The sequence below is a fragment of the Carassius gibelio genome, chromosome A10, assembly GCF_023724105.1.
Source record: "Carassius gibelio isolate Cgi1373 ecotype wild population from Czech Republic chromosome A10, carGib1.2-hapl.c, whole genome shotgun sequence".
Lineage (NCBI taxonomy): Eukaryota > Metazoa > Chordata > Actinopteri > Cypriniformes > Cyprinidae > Carassius > Carassius gibelio.
This window is the reverse complement of record NC_068380.1, coordinates 19650061-19671443: the sequence shown is the minus strand read 5'-3', so window position 1 is coordinate 19671443 and position 21383 is coordinate 19650061. Positions and strand designations below refer to the sequence as shown.

Sequence of the window (21383 nt, the reverse complement as noted above, 5' to 3'; positions counted from 1 at the left end):
TTGCATACAATAAATACAGGCCTGCTTTGCGGTTCTAGTTATTTTTATAGCTGGAGGGGATTATTATTATTATATATTGTTTTGTTTTTGTAGTTTATTTGAGGCTGAAATGTTTTTTTCCCCCCCAGAAATCAGTTCTAACGTTGTTATTTTTTTTCTGCATCAACAGAGTCTGATTAGCGAGACTTCCCACAGGTTCACGTCTTTGTGCTATTCCCATTTCTCTCTCCAGGTTTGGGCCAGTAATTTTCTTCCCAACGAACCGGCACTGGTGGAGAGCTGTCAGAGAGACTTCCTGCAGAAGCACGGAGAGCCTTTGCTACTCCAGTATGCTCGAATGGAGACGCAAGCACAGGTAAAACACCCACAGAAGACACGGTTCAAAGCCCTCAGCAGTCTGTCAGCATTAAAACTCCCTATAGATAGTTTGTAAAGGCTCTCACCACCACAGTGTGAGTGGTTTTGACAGCCCTGTCAAACTATGCCAGTGCCAAGGGGGGCCAAGGTTACCGTGCAGTGAAAACTGTAAAAAATACGAAATCAGTTGCACATTATATTTATTTTTTCCCGCATGTTTATGCACATTTAACAGTTTTTAAATCCGTTCTGAAATTCAGTGCTGTAAAGGTCCTCAATTTCTGTCTGGGCCTGTCTATTACTGTCTACCATAACAATTTGTCCTTTCTTGTTTACCTGTTTGTGTTCTCTCTCCATTGTAACACCCCCTTGTAAAGCGAGCTGCCTCCTCACCCACTGCATGCTTTACAAGGGGGCGTTGGAGCATGAGCATACATGGCTGTGTGCCTCTGTATGTGTCACCTGGGCCCAGATCATTATATTGTGCTGGGCAGGATGCTGATGGCATGCCGAATCAGCAGGGAAGAGCTGAGCACACACTGCCCAATCCGCTGCTCTTGCACTTCAGTGCAATCTGCTAGCCATGCATGCAACGCAATGAGAAAAAACTTTCAGAACCATAATGGGGCACACGTTACACTGATCTTGGTTATATCATAAGTAATCAAGAAAATGAGAGTAGAGTGAGATTAAAAGATGGAAAATGTGGATAACAGTGTTATTTTGTAAGTATACATGCTAAAATGTTTTTTTTGTTTTGTTAATAACAGTATTTAAACACCTGTAGCTGCATTATACTGAACATGCCAGGTCATAGTACCTTTTTTTTTTTTTTTTTACAACTTTTTGGAAATCATAGACCGTTTGATTGATTTTCAAAAAAATCTAACCATATCATCTTCAGACCATGTCCAAAAATAAATATATAATAAAGGAACTCAAGCCTGCACACTTTCAACACAGTGCAACCTAGTGATCAGGGGAGAGGAAAAAAATGGCTATTTTTGTTTAGAACATCTGAACATTTTTTTTTTTTTTTTTCAAAAATCTCAAGACTGATCTCTTTACATTTTAGATTTAGTATGAAATTCTAAGCAAAATGATGACACATTTTGGGTGTCGGCCATTTTGAATGTTGTTGTAAAATGTAATATTTTACGAATGCATTGGCATATTGTTAGGAAACTTGATATGTGTCTTCGGCACCATGCCCTGAAGGTACTCAACAAGTTTTGTGGAAGCCACCTTGTGGTAAAAAAAAAAAGTATAATAAAAAATTACTAATAACTTTTGGATAATTTTGCCTATTGTCATTAGACTTGTCCTGGTAAATTCCTTAGATCATGTCAAAAGCATTGATACCAATTATGCCACAATCAGCCAAACTTCACGTCCGCCATTTTGATTTATATTTCAACTTTTTTTTTTTTACTCCACTGAACTGATTTTCACCAAATTTGGCTTAGATAATCTTCAGACCATGCTAGCAAAAAAAAAAAACCTTGGATAGATAGTTTATAGATTAAATGGTTTTCATTTAATGGCATCAACAAATTTGATAGCATGATGCCAAACTGCATCTGAGGCTATATCTCTGAAAAGCTTTGACATATTGACACCAAACTGTATGTGTGTCATTGTCACCTCACACTGACCACACCACAATAATTTGGTAACAGTGTCACCTTTTGGTCAAAAGTAATAAATCATTAATATGGAGCCATTAACCATTAATAATGCAATAAAAAAATGGTAATAGCTTATAAAGAGTTTTGCCTGTTGTCACATAACTGGTCTTTGTTAGATTCCTTGGATTACAGAACATTGATACCAATAAGTCCATAATTATTGGCCGACCGATATATCGCGATATATTGTTTATATTTAGATTTTTTTTTTTTTATATCGGTGTTACGTGTTACGGAATGGGATGAGGGTGTACCGTTACTTTTGTTTGCGATCAGAGAAGCAGTTCAGGAAAGCCTTGGATTCAGTCCTGCTGAATTGGTATTCGGACACACTGTCAGAGGACCCTTGAAAATGCTCAAGGAGAATCTTTTGTCTTTAGAGACTAATCCTAAAGTGAATGTGATAGATTATGTGATCAAGTTCCGTGAACGCTTGCATAAAGCTTGTTCAGTGGCAAGGGAGTCACTTGAAGTTGCTCAGAAAAAAATGAAGTGTCGCTATGATCGTAAATCTGTACAGCGTACCTTTAACAAGGGCGATCAGGTGTTGGTGTTGCTGCCTATGGTAGGGTCTGCTTTATCCGCACGATTTTCTGGACCGTATGAGGTGGTGAGAAAAATCAGTAATACAGATTACGTTATCGGAACTCCTGATAGGAAGAGGAAGACTCGTGTGTGTCATGTGAATATGTTAAAGACTTTTCACAACAGAGAAACTGTCCAGAATGTGTTACTTTCAGATGAAATTACTGTCCCTGTGTCATCTCCTGTTTTAGTAGCTTGCACGGCTGTAGAAATTACTGATCCTGAGGACGATGGAGTAATCTTACATCACACTTACCAGCAATGTGCTCGACTTACGAATTCTGAGGTATTAACTAATTTTGCATTTCGAGTGTCTCATTTAACTGAACAACAAGGATGTGATATTATGCAATTGGTTAATGAATTTCCAACTTTGTTTAATGACGTACCTTCTCGTACTACAGTGTTAGAGCATGATATTGATGTGGATGGTGCTGCTCCGATCAAACAACATGCGTATCGCGTGAATACAGCAAAAAGAGCTCTGATGCGGAATGAGGTTGAGTATCTGTTAGAGCATGGATTTGCTCAGTCCAGTTATAGTCCCTGGAGTGCTCCGTGCTTATTAGTGCCAAAGAGCGATGGTACTGCACGATTTTGCACTGACTATCGAAAAGTAAATGCCGTAACTGTACCGGATTGTTTTCCACTGCCGCGCATGGAAGATTGTGTTGATAACCTTGGTTCAGCTTGTTATGTCAGTAAATTAGATCTGTTAAAAGGTTACTGGCAAGTTCCTCTTACGTCTCGTGCTTCTGACATCTCCGCATTTGTAACACCTGATAGTTTCCTTCAGTACTCCGTGATGGCTTTCGGCATGCGCAACGCACCAGCCACTTTTCAACGACTCATCAATATTGTGTTGGCTGGGGTGCCTAAGTGTAATGCATATCTAGATGACCTAGTGGTTTACTCTACTGACTGGTCAGAACATGTGTTTTCACTGCGAACTGTTTTTGAGCGTCTTGAGAAAGCATCGCTGACCTTAAATCTAGCTAAATGTGAATTTGGGCAGGCCACTATCACATATCTTGGGAAGGAAGTCGGTCAAGGTCAAGTGCGCCCAGTAGAAGCAAAAGTTACTGCTATAGTCGAGTTCCCTGTTCCCACCACCCGACGTGAACTCCGTCGATTTTTAGGGATGGCTGGCTATTATCGTGGTTTCTGCAAAAACTTTTCAACGATTGCGCACCCGCTGACTTCACTTCTTAGTCCATCCCGAAAGTTTTTATGGTCTGATGAATGTCAGTATGCTTTCAACTTGATCAAAGGTCTTCTTTGTAATGCACCCGTTTTAGCTGCACCAGACTGTGATTCTGCTTTTAAACTCGATGTAGACTCAAGTGCCGTTGGTCTACATTATCACATTGTATTAAGCGCACATTATTGTTGTTTTGACTGGGACCAGTGGCCTTTTGGCTTGTTGAGAATAAAGCCCGAGAGAGGTCCCGGGTTCAGATCCCGGACGAGCCCCCATTTAATGTTACGTACTTGAAATTGTCTAGGGCATGTACCGCAACATTTATATATTAACGTACTGCTGAAGGTGGGGATATGGTGGAAGAACACATGACAGACTCTTTTAAAGGGAAAATTAGACTGGGCTTTATTCTCAACAAGCCAAAAGGCCACTGGTCCCAGTCAAAACAACAATAATGTGCGCTTAATACAATGTGATATAAACAAAGACAAACAAACAATAAATGGGAAAAGAACAAAAAGTGGCGCCTAAAGGAAAGAACAAAATATAACAAAAATATCCTTAATCTAAACCTAATCTAACCAAAACAAAAATGTAGAACACAAACCGAAATCTTCAGTGCATCCGGCACCCTAACTAAATTACCTATAAAACAGAAATACAAAGGATGGCGCTCACTCCTTACCTAGTGTGTCTAACAAATCATCGGCTACGGGTGCAGTGTATATCGCGATATACTAACCTGCGTTCTCTTCCCAGAATGGCAGTTTTGAACAGATATCTCAAAGCGAATAAAAGCTAGACACAAACTAATCTCGCCCATGTTAAGGCGTAACAAATACTTAGAAACACAAAGCACATAGCACACAACTTAATTGGCGGGCAGAAACAGTCAAAACCTCAGTTTACAGCAGATAAACTCATTCCGCTATAAAGCTCTCGATTTACCACAGAGGAGTTCACAGTGTGCTCCGGAGAGAAAGCATGAATGAACACATAACCCGTTTTAACCAGCTGGGCAGCCTCCGATTGGCTCTGAAGCGGCGCCTTGATGATGACTGACGTCCAACTCGGCCAATCACAGCAACCTGTGAGCAGAGAGAGTAAACTAGAGACAGAGAAGATAATGAGCATAACAACCGACACGTGCTCAATACACCGGCGTGCACAGATCAATGAAAACAGAATACGCGTGGAGCGTAACAATCGGCATCGACCAATAAGTCTTTCCATGTGCCTGATGTTTTTCAAATTGTATTATGACGCCATATCATATATTTATTTCTGCTTCATCTTTAAGACAAGCCACACATATGTGTAGCCAGCACCTGACAGAGAGTAAAATAACTTATGTGCTGCAAATTATTATTCAAAATTACAGTCAGATATCAGATTCGCAGTCCAGCTGTAGCTACGGTGGGAGACACAGATGTGATATAAACAAATTAAAACAAAAATTAAACAGTGTTTAGCTCACAAACAATCAAAAATCCCATGACTGGCTCTTTGTCAGATATGCGCATTGTTCTCGTGTACTTCTAAACAAGATGCTGTTTTCCGGTGTACTCAAAAGTCGGTGCACTCCAGAATGAAAGCTGGGTTGACACAAGAACTCTATTAAATAATAATGTTTGAATTCATTTATGTTTATTCAGGAATATCTGCTGTATTGTCCATGATTGGCGTAATATCGCATGTAGTATACATTTTCATATGTTACGGTCTTATTTAATGCTGCTATATGCTGATAACCAAGCATGTAATTGTATGCCTTCAGACTTGTATTATTTTTACAATGAATCAGACAAGCAAAACGAAACAGATCAGAGACATATATCTTTATTATTAACCAATTATCCCATACTATAATTAAACAAATTGTTGCTAAATATATATATATATATATATATATTTTTTTTTTTCTCTTTTTTTTCTGCATACTGTAATTACATGTATATCAACCTCATATCAGCCAATCGGCCATATTGATTTTTTCAATATCTGCATTGGCATTGGCCTTTTCAAAATAAAAATAAAAAATGTCAGTTGACTACTATCCATAATCATAAAAACTTCCTGTCTGCCATTTTTATACATTTTGAAAACCTTCTTTTTGACTATCGGTCAGATTTTTACCAACTTTATATCTGCCATTGTCACCTTAAAATGTGTTTAATTACTAACTGATGCGATGCATTTGGTCTGATCTTCGCTGCCATGTTTGCTCCTTATTCTGCCTGTTTGGCTAGGCCCCTTAATTGCTGCATGCAGCTATATTTTAAATTAATAACTTCACTGTATATTAAACAACATTGTTATAATTTTTTTTTATAAAGTCCAGGATTGTGTTTCTCAAAATGATCATGAGCTAAGTTGATGGTAGAGGCCATTGGTGGCAGTGGTTCTAGGATTTGCTTAGGCTTACAATGCTTTTGAGAAATGCAGTTAAAGAAGGTTCACAATATTGTGTTCCCCTTAATTTTTATTCAAATCAATGATTTTAATTTATTTTAACTTTATTTGTATTATTAGTGTTTTAGTCAGTAGGTAAGGTTTATATGAAGTGCGTACTACTTCTGAATCTCTCATATCATAACAGTGATTTATTCTGTCAGGCATTTCCCAGTGCTCACTCCATCAGTCAAGCATCTTACATTCTCCTTATTCTGGACTACATTTTCCCTGCTTTCATCTGTAAATGCTAGAGACTTGTCTTTATAGCTCCGGCTGCTCCTGAAGCCCCTCGGCTCAAACACAAAGCCCTCGTGAAGATTATGAGTACTCTGATGGAATCATAATAACTCCAATTGTGAAGTGAAAACTGCATTAGCAAGTCTTATTGTGTGAACCTCAGAAGCATGTTCAAATCACATTTCACCATCAAATCTAAATCTTTTGAAATTTCTTTCAAGCAGCTCAACTATTTTCAACATTGAAAATAGAAATGTTTAATTACATAAATGTTTATTAAGCATCAAATCATCCTACCAGAATGATTTCTGAAGGATAATGTGACACTGATGACCGGAGTAATGATGCTGAAATTCAACTTTGACCACAGAAAGAAATTACATTTTAAAACATATTACAAAGAAATACAGTTGTATTAACCTATAATAATAATATTTGACATAGGGTGGCCATATGCAGCGTTCATATGGGACACGTCCTGGCCAGGATTTTAATATTGCCTCAAACACCCAAAGCAGTTTGACCAATAACATGCAGGTATTGTACATAATCGACCAATCGTGGGGCTGCACATGAGAAGGTGAGATCTACAGGGAACGATTAAAGCGATGCAAATATGCGCATGAGTTTGTTCGCTGGTTTGACTTGAAGCATCGCTGCACATCGATAAAAAAAGTCACCAAAGTAGGTTGCGAGAGCGATTCGAATAAATAAGGAGCCTTCTACTCTTCTCTCTATAGCTCTCTCTATAGTCACACGACGATCAACATGCACAGTGCAAACAGTCAAAACCTGGATATTTTAGGTATTATTAAAATCCTGACCTGGATGTATCCCATATGTCCACACCAATTTGACATTATTACAGTTTTTACTGTATTTTTGATCAAATAAATGCAGCCGTGGTGAGCTTAAGGCACTTCTTTCAATAAAGTTAAAGATAAACCCAGAATCTTTGAATGCTAGTGTACATTTACTATTGTATTTCAAGCTACTTAAGAGAATAAAGTGGCATTACCATGTCTGAAAAACCATAACCCCATGATAGATTTATTTGGTGCACCAAGGGACAATTTCGACATATTCATTGCATTGTAAGAAGCCAATTCTACATGAACGTGTCCGGCACTGCTGAATCCAGCCTTCATTGTGTTCATTTTGCTCCATTCTTATCATTAAATGCTGTTCCATTGTATTATAATATGCTGGATATATTCCATTTTGGTTTGGTTTGCTGCCTATTCTAGGTGAGAAATTTCTCATTGTTATGAGTGTTTCGAAGGAAATGGCGATTACTCATCTTATTCGCACCACAGGGCTTCCCTCCCAGACCTGGGATTTCCTATTATCACAGAGCTGCTCTGGCTGACAGGGCGTCCATTTAGTCTCTCATATCCTGACTGCAGGGGGTCAGGAAAAATGTGCTGGCCAGCTGGAGGCAAAATTCACCATGCTGTTCCTGTGCTTTAGCCTGATGTCCTGTGAATCGCTGATGCTCTCTGGCCTTTTCTTTTCCAGGCGAGTGTGTCATTCTGAATGCAGAACTTTTGCCAAATGTAAATATGATTCAGACATTGTGAATAAAACCTAATGAGAATTTCAATTACAGCAAACAAGAATAATGCCTGACAATCTGGGTCTGGATGATTTATACCTCTGGGTGTACAATAAGCTCTGTTTAGATGGCTAACAACAATCTGTCTGTGACGATCGTTACGTCCTGCATACAAAACCAGACTAATTACATTACATTTACACTTTACTCTGATGAACGGGTGAGGTGTGCTTTTCTCAAACGTCTTTCTGGTCATTTTTTTGTGTGTGTTTTTTTGGCAGACTTTTGACTATTGGCTTAAAATCTGTTGCACATTATTGTATATTATTGACAAGAATCACTGACTTAGGAAGAGGCCATCTGACTTGGAACTGAGTAAAGTTAAAGTTAAATGACAACAACAATAATAATAATAAAAAACAGCATTTTGATGATGTACTCAAAGATATATTTTTTCTTGCAAATGGCTTAAGCTAAATTCTTGTATAACACTGGTTCATTCTTATCAGTGGTGTTATTAAAAATTGTTTTTGTAAAACTGTTAAAACAAAAGTTGAAAAAAATAAATGTATTATTGTAAATGTAAATATTGTATATATATATATATATAGAGCCACACAGATGGGAAATCAAAAATTACCTGTATTACAGTGTATGATGTAGCTGTACATCTGTGTAAACAATGTGCAAAGTAATTAAACCAAAAAGTACATGATTTATAAAGTTATTGGCTTCTAAAGTAAGTAGTCGACTCTGAATCGCTGAAACGAGTCGTTATAGATTTCAAATCTTTTGCTCTATGTACGTCACTAGGAGCACTTTGCATAACAATCTCCGCCTACCGTGTTGAGAGAAACGGAACTCTGACCTGCCCCACCCCCCACACAGACGCTCTGGTTGGTGTGAGAGCATCATGTCGAGGAGACAGTGTGTTTCTTAATTATAAAGGAAAGTTTGTTTTATTTTCACTGCCAAAGAATGAAGATCAGAAGAACCAATGGCTAAAATTCATTTTTACCACAATACCAGAGCAGTACAACAAATCCCTTTTGTTGTGTTCACAACATTTCACTGATGACTGCTTTTCTCTCTGTGAGTTCAAGGTGGGATTTTCAAAGCGTTTGGCCATAAAAGAGGGTTCATTACCAACTTTATTTAGACCAACGAGCATCTCCGAATCACAACGCGAAGTATGATTATGAAGTTATGTGTTTGTTTTCTCCTGATCGTCTTATCAGTATGTCACGCTAGCACTAACAGTTATATGTTAAAACCCTCTGGAGTCGATTAACGCAGATACGTGTTATGAGTCATTTCCCCCTGATAACCCCGAAAAAAACTTAAATTACACTTTCAGTTTTAATCGTACAGATAAGAGCAATACATCAATCGAATCTGTAAAGGCTGCAGACATAACTTTGTGCACTTATAAAATAAAGATAACAAACAAGGTGTGCTGTCTGCAGCCTTCATCTGCGCTGATCTTGATTTACAAACACGTCATTAAAATGAACTGTAACTCCATGAATACTCAACGAAGAGACATGAGAGAGATATCTATAGAAAGCTTGACAAATGTACTTTAAAACTAAACAAGTGCTGCCGAAAACAGATATTCTGTGATAAAGTAATCAATATGAAAACAACGTGATGTCCAATCTTTCACGTCTCCATTCATTATATCTAATGTGACCACGCCCCCGCGCTGAACGCGCTATTCAGATTCAAACTGAAGCGCGCGGCTTGAATACACTCACACAGAAGAAAAAGCAGCTAGACTGTTCAAGTTTTTTATTTTACTGTTTGCTTTGCGATGAAAGGAAGACATAATTGACCCCAAAAAGATGCTAACGCATTGTTTACCATGAAGTTGTGTGTGGAACAACCAATCAAAGCTATGTTAGTTGACCAATCAGAACACAGTATACTACCGAAAGGTGGGGTTTAAGGAAACTGAATCTTTTGAACAGCTTTGCGCGAATCTCTTAGAATTGAGGTAATTTTAAAATTATATTTTGACAAAATGACAATGTTTTTTTAACCTTGGATGGATTTAAACCTGTTGTACAGGACTTATAAACAGTGATAGGAAGCTTAGAATTTTCATCTTACTGGCTCTTTAAAACCTAGACTGAAATATACAAATAAAATAAAATTCTAAATGTTATACAGAGGTGGGTAGAGTACCCAAAAACTGTACTCAAGTAAAAGTAAAAGTACTTCTAGAAATATTTACTCAAGTAAAAGTAAAAGTACTAGTCTTGAATAGTTACTTGGGTAAGAGTAAAAGAGTATCAGATAAAAAATCTACTCAAGTAGTTAGTTATTTGTTACTTTGGGTCATATATACTGAGCCTATTTTTATTTAGATAGATAGATAAAATGTATGTAATGTATGTGTGTGTGTATTAATGTATATATTTCATCAGCCTTTACTCCAATTTATGTAATTCATTATAAATTGCATCCTTCATAACTCCAAAAAGTCTTTGCTTTTATTATATTCATAAGAGAAAGATAGTCTGTACCGATTTTTCCCGGAAAAACACGACCGGCTGGAGGCGTGACGTGTGGGCGGAGCTAAAGAATCACGAGCGCCAGTAGGCTTTTTTGCGTTGAGAGCGTTTGGAAGCTGAGGAAAAAACAACAACCAAAACAAACCATGGCTAACAGTCAGATTCAGCGAATATTTATGATCCAGAATCAGATCCCGAGGCTGAAATTTAACAAGAGCAGCCTCAGCAACAACGTCTCTATGTGGTATGTACTGAAACTGTATATATTTGCTTAGCGGTTTTGGAAAATGACAAAGTTCCACTTTGTCGTCTTTTTTTTTTTTTTTTAAGCTGTACATGTGGAAAGTGCAGTTTGATGACAACATCGCATGTTGTTTACTTGATGTGCTTACACGGCGATAGCTAAGTTAACAACAAAGAGATATTTGAAGCAGTTTTACTCACCGCCTGCGGTTCCAACACACGATCGTGACCCTTTTTCGTTGCGACTGCATTATCCTTAAGAAATAAACGATGTGCAAATCCGACATTAAACTGGGCCTTGTTTGTAAAACAAGCATCTTCGAAATGCAGGGAACAAACACAAACACTTGCACAACTCCGTTGATGCTCTGTAAAATAAACTCCATCCACTGGTCCCTTAATGCTGTTTTTTCTTTGGTAATCTGTGCAGGGTTGTCTTGCCCTGGCAACCAAAAACACACTCCTTTTGTGACATTTCGCGACGCTCTCACTCTGATCAGTGAACGTCTGTTGTGCTCTCAGTGCTCTGCTATATGGGACCGCACGCTCTTCCGGCAGACATGTCCTTAGGACGTACAACTTAATTTTTGAAACTTTGTCCATGTTTAGCATGGGAATCCAACTCTTTAACAGTGTAAAAAACTCAGTATGCATGAAATAGCATTTCACCCCCCCTTTAAGTAACAGATATAGGTGTCATGCCATAACATATTTTTAATACGACTGACTTTATATTAAATGTGAATTTAACATTGAAAGTTAATGTGATGTAAATATTGCTACTAATCTTTCATTGTTCAGAAAGAGAGCAAATAACATTTACATTATTAAAGATCATTTTTACTGACAGTCTAGAGTTCAATCACTCTCAGAAACTCCCATTAAAATCACTTAACCTGTTAACACTGTAAAATCAATATCTTAATTATAGATTCATACACACATCTGCACTTTGTTGTTTCTGACGAGAGAATTCGCCAGAAAGAGGTATTCAGTCAGTGAGCGAGTGAAGCATTCAAAAGCTCAACAGAATCGTGTGTGATTGGTTATATAGCGCAGCGCTGTAAAAACGTGTCTGTCTCTGGCTCAGCGCCAGCAAGCTATCACAGATCTGAATTTAGCAGCTGATGATATGACTTGCTGAACGTACTCGCTCCGGTGTGATTGTATTAAAATTAATAAAATTTTAATCGGCTATTTTTTGTCTTTTGGAAGCTGCATTCAACTTGCCTCCCGTCTGTTATAAGCCCCACACGTACAACAAACTGTCACAGTGGTATCGTGTACTGTAATCGAATGTAGCCCAAGTTATTACCTGATAAACAGTAGACAGCACACGCGTTCATCTAATAAGGATCTCCATCGCAAGCAAATAATAGCCTTTGCAGATTTGCTTTCAATTCAGTGCAATTCCATAGCCCTGTTTTCAACACTGCTCATATTCTTAAACGTTACTCTGAGTGAACCGCTTCAGACACTCTGGCAGGGAACTGAACAAATCATTCAAACTGATTCATGAACCAATTCACTCGTTTGCCAATTGGTTTGATCAAGCCTTTTAACAGAATTGACTCAAAAGAATGAATCATTCGCGAATGGGCATCGCTCATTGCCCAGAGAAAAGTAGACGACGCGTTTGGAATAAACTGAAGCATTTATAACATTTATTGCATTAAGATAAAGTAACGAGAGGAGCGTCGCCCACAGTAACGAAATAAAAGTACAGATTTTTCCCAAAATATTTACTCAAGTAAGAGTATAAAGTACCCATCTTTAAATATGCTCCGTAAAGTATTAGTTAATGTAAGTTAATGTAACGAAGTAAATGTAACTCGTTACTACCCACCTCTGAAGATATAAGTCAAATCAAGTCACCTTTATTCATATAGAGCTTTAAACTAAACATACCTCCAAGTCTAAGGCCATGGTTCTCAGCCAGAAAAGGGTGGCATGTCCCCTTCAGGTTGGTGGAGAGCTCCTGCCTCGATTGGAGGAGTTCAAGTATCTTGGGGTCTTGTTCACGAGTGAGGGAAGGAGTGGGAGATTGACAGGCGGTTAGGTGCAGCTTCTATCGCGGTAAAGCGAAGCTCTTGATTTACTGGTCGATCTACGTTCCTACTTTCACTTATGGTCATGGGCTGTGGGTCATGACCGAAAGAACAAGATAACGGATACAGAGCTGCTGTTCTTTCACATCGAGAGGATCCAGCTGAGGTGGCTTAGACATCTTTTCTGGATGCTTCCTGGACGCCTTCCTGGGGAGTTGTTCCGGTAACGTCCCATCTGGAGGAGGCTCGGGGAAGACCGAGGACAAGCTGGAGGGACTATGTCTCTCGGCTGGCCTGGGAATGCTTTGGTTTCTCCCCTGAAGACAAACAAAGTTTTCTAGTCTATGTAAAATAATGTTGTGGTCAATTGTGTCAAACGCAGCACTAAGATCCAATAAAACGAATAGAGAGATACACCCACGATTAGATGATAAGAGCAGATCATTTGTAACTCTAAGGAGAGCAGTCTCAGTACTATGATACGGTCTAAATCCTGACTGGAAATCCTCACAGATACCATTTTTCTCTAAGAAGGAATACAATTGTGAGTATACTACCTTTTCTAGTACCTTGGGCAGAAAAGGGAGATTCGAGATTGGTCTGTAATTAACTAGTTCTTTGGGGTCAATGCTTTTTTTTAATTATTATTATTTATTTATTTTTATGAGAGACTTATTAACAGCCAGTTTGAAGGTTTTGGGGACATATCCTAATGACAGTGATGAATTAATAATAGTCAGAAGAGGATATATCACTTCTGAAAGCACCTCTTTTAGGATCTTAAATGGAATAGGTTCTAACATGCATGTTGTTGGTTTAGATCAGGGATAAGCAACTCCGGTCCTGGAGGGCAACTATCCTGCAGAGTTTAGCTTCAGCCTTCATAAAAACTCTAGTAATCCTGAAAACACTGACTGCCTTGTTCAGGTGTGTTTAATTAGGGTTGGAGCTAAACTCAGCAGGATAGTGGCCCTCTAGGACTGGAGTTGCCTATCCCTGGATTAGACAAACAGAGAAATGTTTTAAAAGTGCCAGTGATTCTTTGGGGAGTCATTCTAAACCCCTCTCTGCACTCTCTCTGGAAAAAAAAAAAAAACGTTCCCCTTTAATTTTTACTTTTTAAATGTGTGACATGACCTCAGTTCTTCAGATGGTTTTGAAATTCATTACAAAGTGTTCTTTCGAATAGACCTGAACTGATTCTCTGAAGATGTGCATGTCTCTTGAAGATCAGATGTAGAATTCCATCACGACTACAAATGAAAACATGGGAGACAACATTAAAGCTGTGACATTTCAATACGATTTATTTCAAACCATAAGATTACCAGATTTCATCATCAAAATGCTTATTAGCTCTTAGATAATGAGAGTTTAGTAAAGGGCAGTATCAATGCAAAGAGAATCAGTTGCACTCACAAAGTCATTTAGCAATTCTGACAGTCATCTGCAAATTAATAAGATGGTCACATTGGATTTGCTCTATGAGGAAAGTGACCAAAATTAGTGTCACTTTAATTCGGCTATATACATAGTCTGAAATACTGGATTTGTAATTGCATTTCAAACTCCATAATTATGTTGAGTGTCTTCATATTTCTGTATCATGACATGTATATATATTGCATATGAAAAACAGGTTTGGGGTTATATATGCCTTTTTGTTTTTGTTGTTTTTGTCTTTTGCTGTGGCTTTGTGACTTTGACTATTAGGCAATGTGGTTTGAGTATCTCAGAAAGTGTCAGCCTCCTAGACACATGTCTGTAGTGTTTACCAAGAATGGTGGCAGCTCTGTGGGCAATGCTTGCTTGTTATTTAGAGTGGTGAGAGGAGAATGGCCAGACTGGTTCAAACTGTCAGGAAGGTGACAGTAACTGAATTGACCACATTGCAACAGTGCTATGAATGCGCAACATGTCAAAACTTGAAGTGAATGGTCTGCAGACCACAGCAGATTCCACTCCTGTCGGTTAATAATAGGAATCTGGGACCACAATGGCCACAAACTCATCAAAACTGGACAATGACACTGGAAAAACATTCCCTGCTGTGAAGAAGCTACATTTTAAAAATCAGAATTTTGTGTAACCTTTTATGGGAGCAATGCGTTATCTTAACTGGGGTTGGGAAGCAGAAGCCAGTTAATATCTCGAACCAAATAATGTTCAGTTCAATGAAGTTCTTGATTCTGCATTGTTCTGCCAATATTTGGCCAATATTTAGAGTTTCTGACACTTTATCAATGCTGCCGCAACACTGCTGTTGAATCTACTGCACAAAACAAACTGTGCATTGTAATCTGAATCCCAAACAGCTACAACAAACAGTTTATAACCAACATGACAAAGAACTGTGATAAAATCATATTCATATCTGAATCGTATGATTCCTTATGATTCTTATGTGTAGTGCTGCTCAGTGATGTATAATAATAGTGAGCATATTTATATTTGGTTATTCTTAGTGACCGAGAATGACACTGGGAAGCTAGAGAGTTAAATGTCATGTTAAAAGTCAGTAGCTCTGAATTTTATATTTGAACATGTCAGATTTCCTGCTATATTTGGTCTGCTGAAAATCAAGGCTTGCATTGACAGTGTCGCACATATTCCTTCTCAGATTTCAGTTACCAGACTTTCTACCCATTATAAAGTCATTAATCATTTTACTGTCCTTGCTCTAATTTAATGCACTAAATTGACGTATCCCTCGGTCAGGCCTTTTGTTGTTATACAGAAAGTTAGTAAAGTAGCAATAAATTTTAAAGGTTGCAGAATTTTTTTAACATTATACATCCACTTATAATGTAACTGATGTTTCTTGCAACAACAAACATTAGTTTTTCATGGCCATTTCCCAGCCTGCTTTTAATGCTGTATCTTTAAGATCTCCATATGTAAATAATCTCAGTTTTGATTGGCTAACCCCTTTTTAATTGTAAAAATTTTAGTTTTGCGTCAAGCCCATGCATTAAGTTGCTTCAGTCTCTAATCACGTCCATGCAAAAATGAGATATACTTTCTGCATCTTTTAAGATTTAATCTGATTGGCGATTTATGAATTTGTGTGTGAAAACATTCCTATGCAGATTTCACTCACAAATTTGCATGTGCACAGTTATTGAATGAGACCAGCTGAATTTAAAAGAGCAAAGTGTTATTAATATGACTCCTTTTAAAGTCATGCCTGATTAACTGGCTGCTTCATAATGACATGATGGACCTATTGTTTCAGTAGTATCTCATTAGGTTAATAGACATTTTAATATCACATATTGCCACTGAAAATTATGAAATATTTAAGATCTGTGTTTGAAAAGTGGAGGAGATCTTGATAGTTTCCCCTTTGCTGTCTTCTGGGTGCTCCCGAAAGACATAAGTAATAACGTCACAGCTTGTTTGTGATGTGTTCGGCTGTAATTTGCTGCAGGCTCAGGACCTGAGAAAGAAAATGGCTTTTTATTGCCTGACTGAGTAATGGAAACAATTCCATTAGCAAGGGCAATATCTTTGTTTGCTCCTTATTGTAGAGACTTTGTCACGTTCTCCTCTTTATTGTGTTTGGAGCTCAAATCTGAGGGACAATTAAATGTTATAAAATCTTGTCTCAGCTGGTTAAAGATTGAGTGGAAAGAAGCAGTACAGAGAAAAAAAAGATATTGTGACATTTTACTCAAAGACCTTGACCTATGGATGTCCATTCATTTATTTTACTTTATTCTTTATTTTGTTCATTAAGAAAGAGACAATAAAATAATATTCTGTTCAGTGCTTGACATAAACGCCAGCCAAATACAGGTGGATTTCAGTAGTGCCATATAATAGTCACTCCCACCAGCCATCATGACGGGTTGAATCAGGGTTCCTGTTTCCATGGTATCTAAAAAGTCTAAATTTAGCTGTATCAAATTTAAGGCCATAAAAGGCATAAATGCTTTAAATGGCACAAGAAAGGTATTTATTATAATTTCAAGATCTTGCATTGCAGATGATCCCAACCAACCGACACACAGCTTCTTCAGTCTGCTGTCTTCAGGGAGGAGACTGCGGAGTCTCCAGGCCAGAGCCAGCAGACTGAAGGACAGCTTCATTCATCAGCCTGTCAGGAAGCTGAACTCCCTCCCAACCTTGCCCTGCCTCCCTTCTTTTGCCCCAGGCACCACTGAACTCTGAAACCCCTCTCCTCGTTTGCCCTCCACCCCAGCTCCCACTTCCCCAGGTCCCTCCACTCCCCTCTCCCACTAAAAAACTGTGACCTTTGTGCAGCATTGGCCTGCTCACTACCCCATTCAACTACCTCTCCAGTCAGTTTAAATAAAAACTGCTCTCTGAGCTTTTTGTCACTTTAATCATACTGAATAAGCTCAGAAGGTGACAGGCATGGTGACTGAAATTGTGACAGTACTTTCCCCTCCAAAAGGTGCAACTTCACACAAAACAGAATCCAGTAGGCATTGTGGGAATCCATCCTGGAGATGTGATAAGTGACCGGCAGGTGAGTAGGGAACCTCCAGGCTGAAAGCAGACTGTCTTTAATGCCAGTGAACTTGCTGACAACCGGAATGCTGGCAAACTTTTGGACGTCAGGAGTGCTGAGGAACTTGCTAACGTCTGGAGTGATGGTGGATTTACAGACATCTAAAAGTCTGTTTTTGACAGACCTAATGAAACATATAGTAAGCAGATAGCTCAGGGCTAGCATCAAGGGTGTGATGAGGAGAGCTTGATTGACCTGAAGGAATTTTGTTCACACTCTGTGGCACTGAAAAGGGCACATAGGTTGGCATCCAGGACTTCATCAGGGCAAAGTCAATTCAAGGAAACTTGGAATAAATAAGACAGGAGGACAGGAAATTCCATTGGCCGCTGTGGCAAGGACACAGGAAACAGTAGAACAGGAGATTCTGTTGGCCGACATGGCTGAGACACACAAGACAGGAGAACAGGATATTTCTTTGGCTGCCGTGGCCAGTACACAGAAAACAGGAGAACAAGATATTTCATTAGTCTTTCTAACCATGGTGATGTGGCAAATTATGGTCAGTGACAGTAAATTATGGACATTACCTGACAGTAATGTCTAAGTAGGTAAGAAATAAGGTTTGGCTAGACCTCATGGCCTTTACATGGGAACTTTGTGAACATTCTGGGGCAGACTCTGAACTAAACTCAGGGACTGGAGACATCACTGGACTCTGGTCAGGGGCTGGAGCCATCGCTGTACTCTGGTCAGGGGCTGCAGCCATCACAAAACTGTGGTAAGGGGCTGGAGTCATCACTAGACTGATATCAGAGACTGGAGACATTACTTGACAGTAGTCAGGGGCTGAAGCCATCGCTAGACTGTGGTCAGGTGCTGGAGTCATCACTAGACTGATGTCAGGGGCTAGAGCCATCACTAGACAGTAGTCAGGGGCTGAAGCCATCACTAGACTGTGGTCCAGGGCTGAAGCCATCACTAGACTGTGGTCAGGGGCTGAAGCCATCACTAGACTGTGGTCAGGTGCTGGAGTCATCACTAGACTGTGGTCAGGGGCTGAAGCCATCAATAGACCCTGGTCAGGGGCTGAAGCCATCACTAGACTGTGGTCAGGTGCTGGAGTCATCACTAGACTGTGGTCAGGGGCTGAAGCCATCAATAGACCCTGGTCAGGGGCTGAAGCCATCACTAGACTGTGGTCAGGTGCTAGAGTCATCACTAGACTGATGTCAGGGGCTAGAGCCATCACTAGACAGTAGTCAGGGGCTGAAGCCATCACTAGACTGTGGTCCAGGGCTGAAGCCATCACTAGACTGTGGTCAGGGGCTGAAGCCATCACTAGACTGTGGTCAGGTGCTGGAGTCATCACTAGACTGTGGTCAGGGGCTGAAGCCATCAATAGACCCTGGTCAGGGGCTGAAGCCATCACTAGACTGTGGTCAGGTGCTGGAGTCATCACTAGACTGTGGTCAGGGGCTGAAGCCATCAATAGACCCTGGTCAGGGGCTGAAGCCATCACTAGACTGTGGTTAGGTGCTAGAGTCATCACTAGACTGATGTCAGGGGCTAGAGCCATCACTAGACAGTAGTCAGGGGCTGAAGCCATCACTAGACTGTGGTCAGGGGCTGAAGCCATCACTAGACTGTGGTCAGGTGCTGGAGTCATCACTAAACTGTGGTCAGGGGCTGAAGCCATCACTAGACTGTGGTCAGGTGCTGGAGTCATCACTAGACTGATGTCAGGGGCTGGAGACATTACTAGACTGATGTCAGGGGCTGGAGACATCACTAGACTGAGGTCAGGGTTTAGAGTTACTTCAAAGGCACAAGTGAACTCCAATGCTGATTCAGGGGTTAGAGTGGGCTCCCATGTAGATTTAGTGATCATAACGGCCTTGACACTGATCTATGGGACTTGAGCAGACTCATTACTGAATTTATGTTCTGAAGCAGACTTGTAATTGAACTCTAGGACGAGACCGCATTCAGGGGCTGGAGCAAGCTCTTGACTGAGGTGAAGGAAATTTGTGGACTCGGGCTGGAGCCGACACTGGAGCGAACTCACAGACTGGAGTGAATTCCTGACTCCTGGGTTGGAGCAAACTCTGGTGTGGATTCTGAATTTGGTTGGACTGTAGCGGATTCTGACTTGGCTTGGAATGGTGCAGACACTGGAGCAGATTCAAGGGCTGAAGCAGACACTGGGCTGTACTCAGAAGCTGGAGCCAAAAAGGACCATTTATTTCTCCCCAGCCTCCTCCTGGGCTGAGGTAAAATGGGGCACTGAGGTTTTTGCAGTCTCTTGATTGGGCTGACACTCTGGAGTGGATAAAATGATCCCCATGTTCAATTATATGGAGGGTGTGGTTGCAGGTTTGGGGTGAGTTGGAGCACCCAATCGCTGTCGAGACTGGACTTGATGAGGCGTGTTTTTATTCTATTTGATTTATCAAAAAACAAACAAACAAACAACAACAACCATTTAGCTAGAGGGTGAAATTATTGGAATTGACTTGAATCACAATGACCAGGAGACAGGAACCGAATTACCTCATCGTCCAGTCCCAAAAAGCGGCATTGAGAGTAGTATGGCTCCAACTAACCTGATGGGGAAAACTCCAAAAGTTCTGTCACGAAACAGAGACTGGATAGATGGATAAGTGTACTCAATCAATATGACCCATAATGCCAGATTATGTTTGAGGCTGTATGTCTGCAAAGCTTTGACATATTGACACCAAACGTTGTGTTACCGCACATAGAAGACACCACATAGATTTGATAACACTGCCACCTATTGGTCAAAAGTGATAAGCCATTAAATCATTTTACAATAAACTGTATGTTTTTTTTTAGCCAATTTCCTTAAAATCCTCTGAAACTTGCTTTATATACTTATTGTTGCAGTTGGTCTGATGCTCCATGCCATGCTTAGCTCCTCATTGTGCCTTTGGAGTGCTTAGCCCCTTAATTGCTGCTTGCGGCTATATTTCTTCTTCTGTTCTTGAGTCTATGAGTTTATGGCAGCCCATAGAACTGCTTGCGGGAAAGTTGTGAAATTTTACACATACTAATAGAGGACAGTCTCAACATTAACCACAGCAACCACCGTATGAAATTTGAAGACAAATTTGAAGAAATTTGAAGACAACAAAATGAGATATGTTCACCAAATTTGACACACATATGAATCGGCAAACTCTAAGAACACATACAATAGAAAAAAAAAAAAAAAAAAAAAAAAAAAAAAAAAAAAAAAAATTATATATATATATATATATATATATATATATATATATATATATATTGTGCCTCTTGGTAGCACTATAATTTAACAAAACATGAAATTGCCTTTGACTACAATATTAGTATTATTATATAAAATGCTATATTTTATGAATGTATTATTGAACTATTACAAACCATGAGACCATGACCTTAAAGTACACAAAAAGTTTGAGTGGGGTAGAAATGAGAATCACAACCAATCCAACTTAGTATTCTCATCTGATGCTCTAGTTTGAATTTTCTCATCAATTTATACCACAGTTCAAAATCACATTTTGTCCACTGAGTTATGTTTTCAGATATTTCCTTACATTTATTGTTTTCACTTAAAAGTGACTGAACTGGGATTGTGCTTTCCAAGATTTCCAGTAGTTTTCAATTGACATAGGTTGACAGATTAAAATGTAATCCATGTTTCTTACTATTCCAAATAAATATAGAAATGATTCTGTCCAGTCGTTAAATTGTTTCTGGGGAATTTCAACTGGTAAAGTCTGAAATAAATACAATAGACGGGGCAGTATATTAATTTTAAATGATTCTACTTTATTATGGGAGTAATGTCCATCTATTCACACACTTTTTATTATTTATTTATTAACTGTATTTACAACACTGTTGTATTCAACCCAAATATTCAGATGTGTGTAGCACATTTTATGGAGGATGAGGACTGTTTTCTGTGATAGTAGCCTACAATGTTTGTTTCTATAAAGTGGGGTAGTAACAAC

At 39.2% G+C, this 21383-nt stretch overlaps 1 long non-coding RNA gene across 1 annotated transcript in view; it reads left to right on the top strand.

The window, feature by feature from the left end:
- Positions 1–229: 229 nt before the first annotated feature.
- LOC128021478 (uncharacterized) overlaps positions 230–21383 on the top strand; it is a 90635-nt gene continuing 69481 nt past the window's right edge. The window contains exon 1 of the long non-coding RNA XR_008185564.1: positions 230–355. This is a non-coding gene — a long non-coding RNA (uncharacterized LOC128021478). The remainder of the gene's footprint in view (positions 356–21383) is intronic.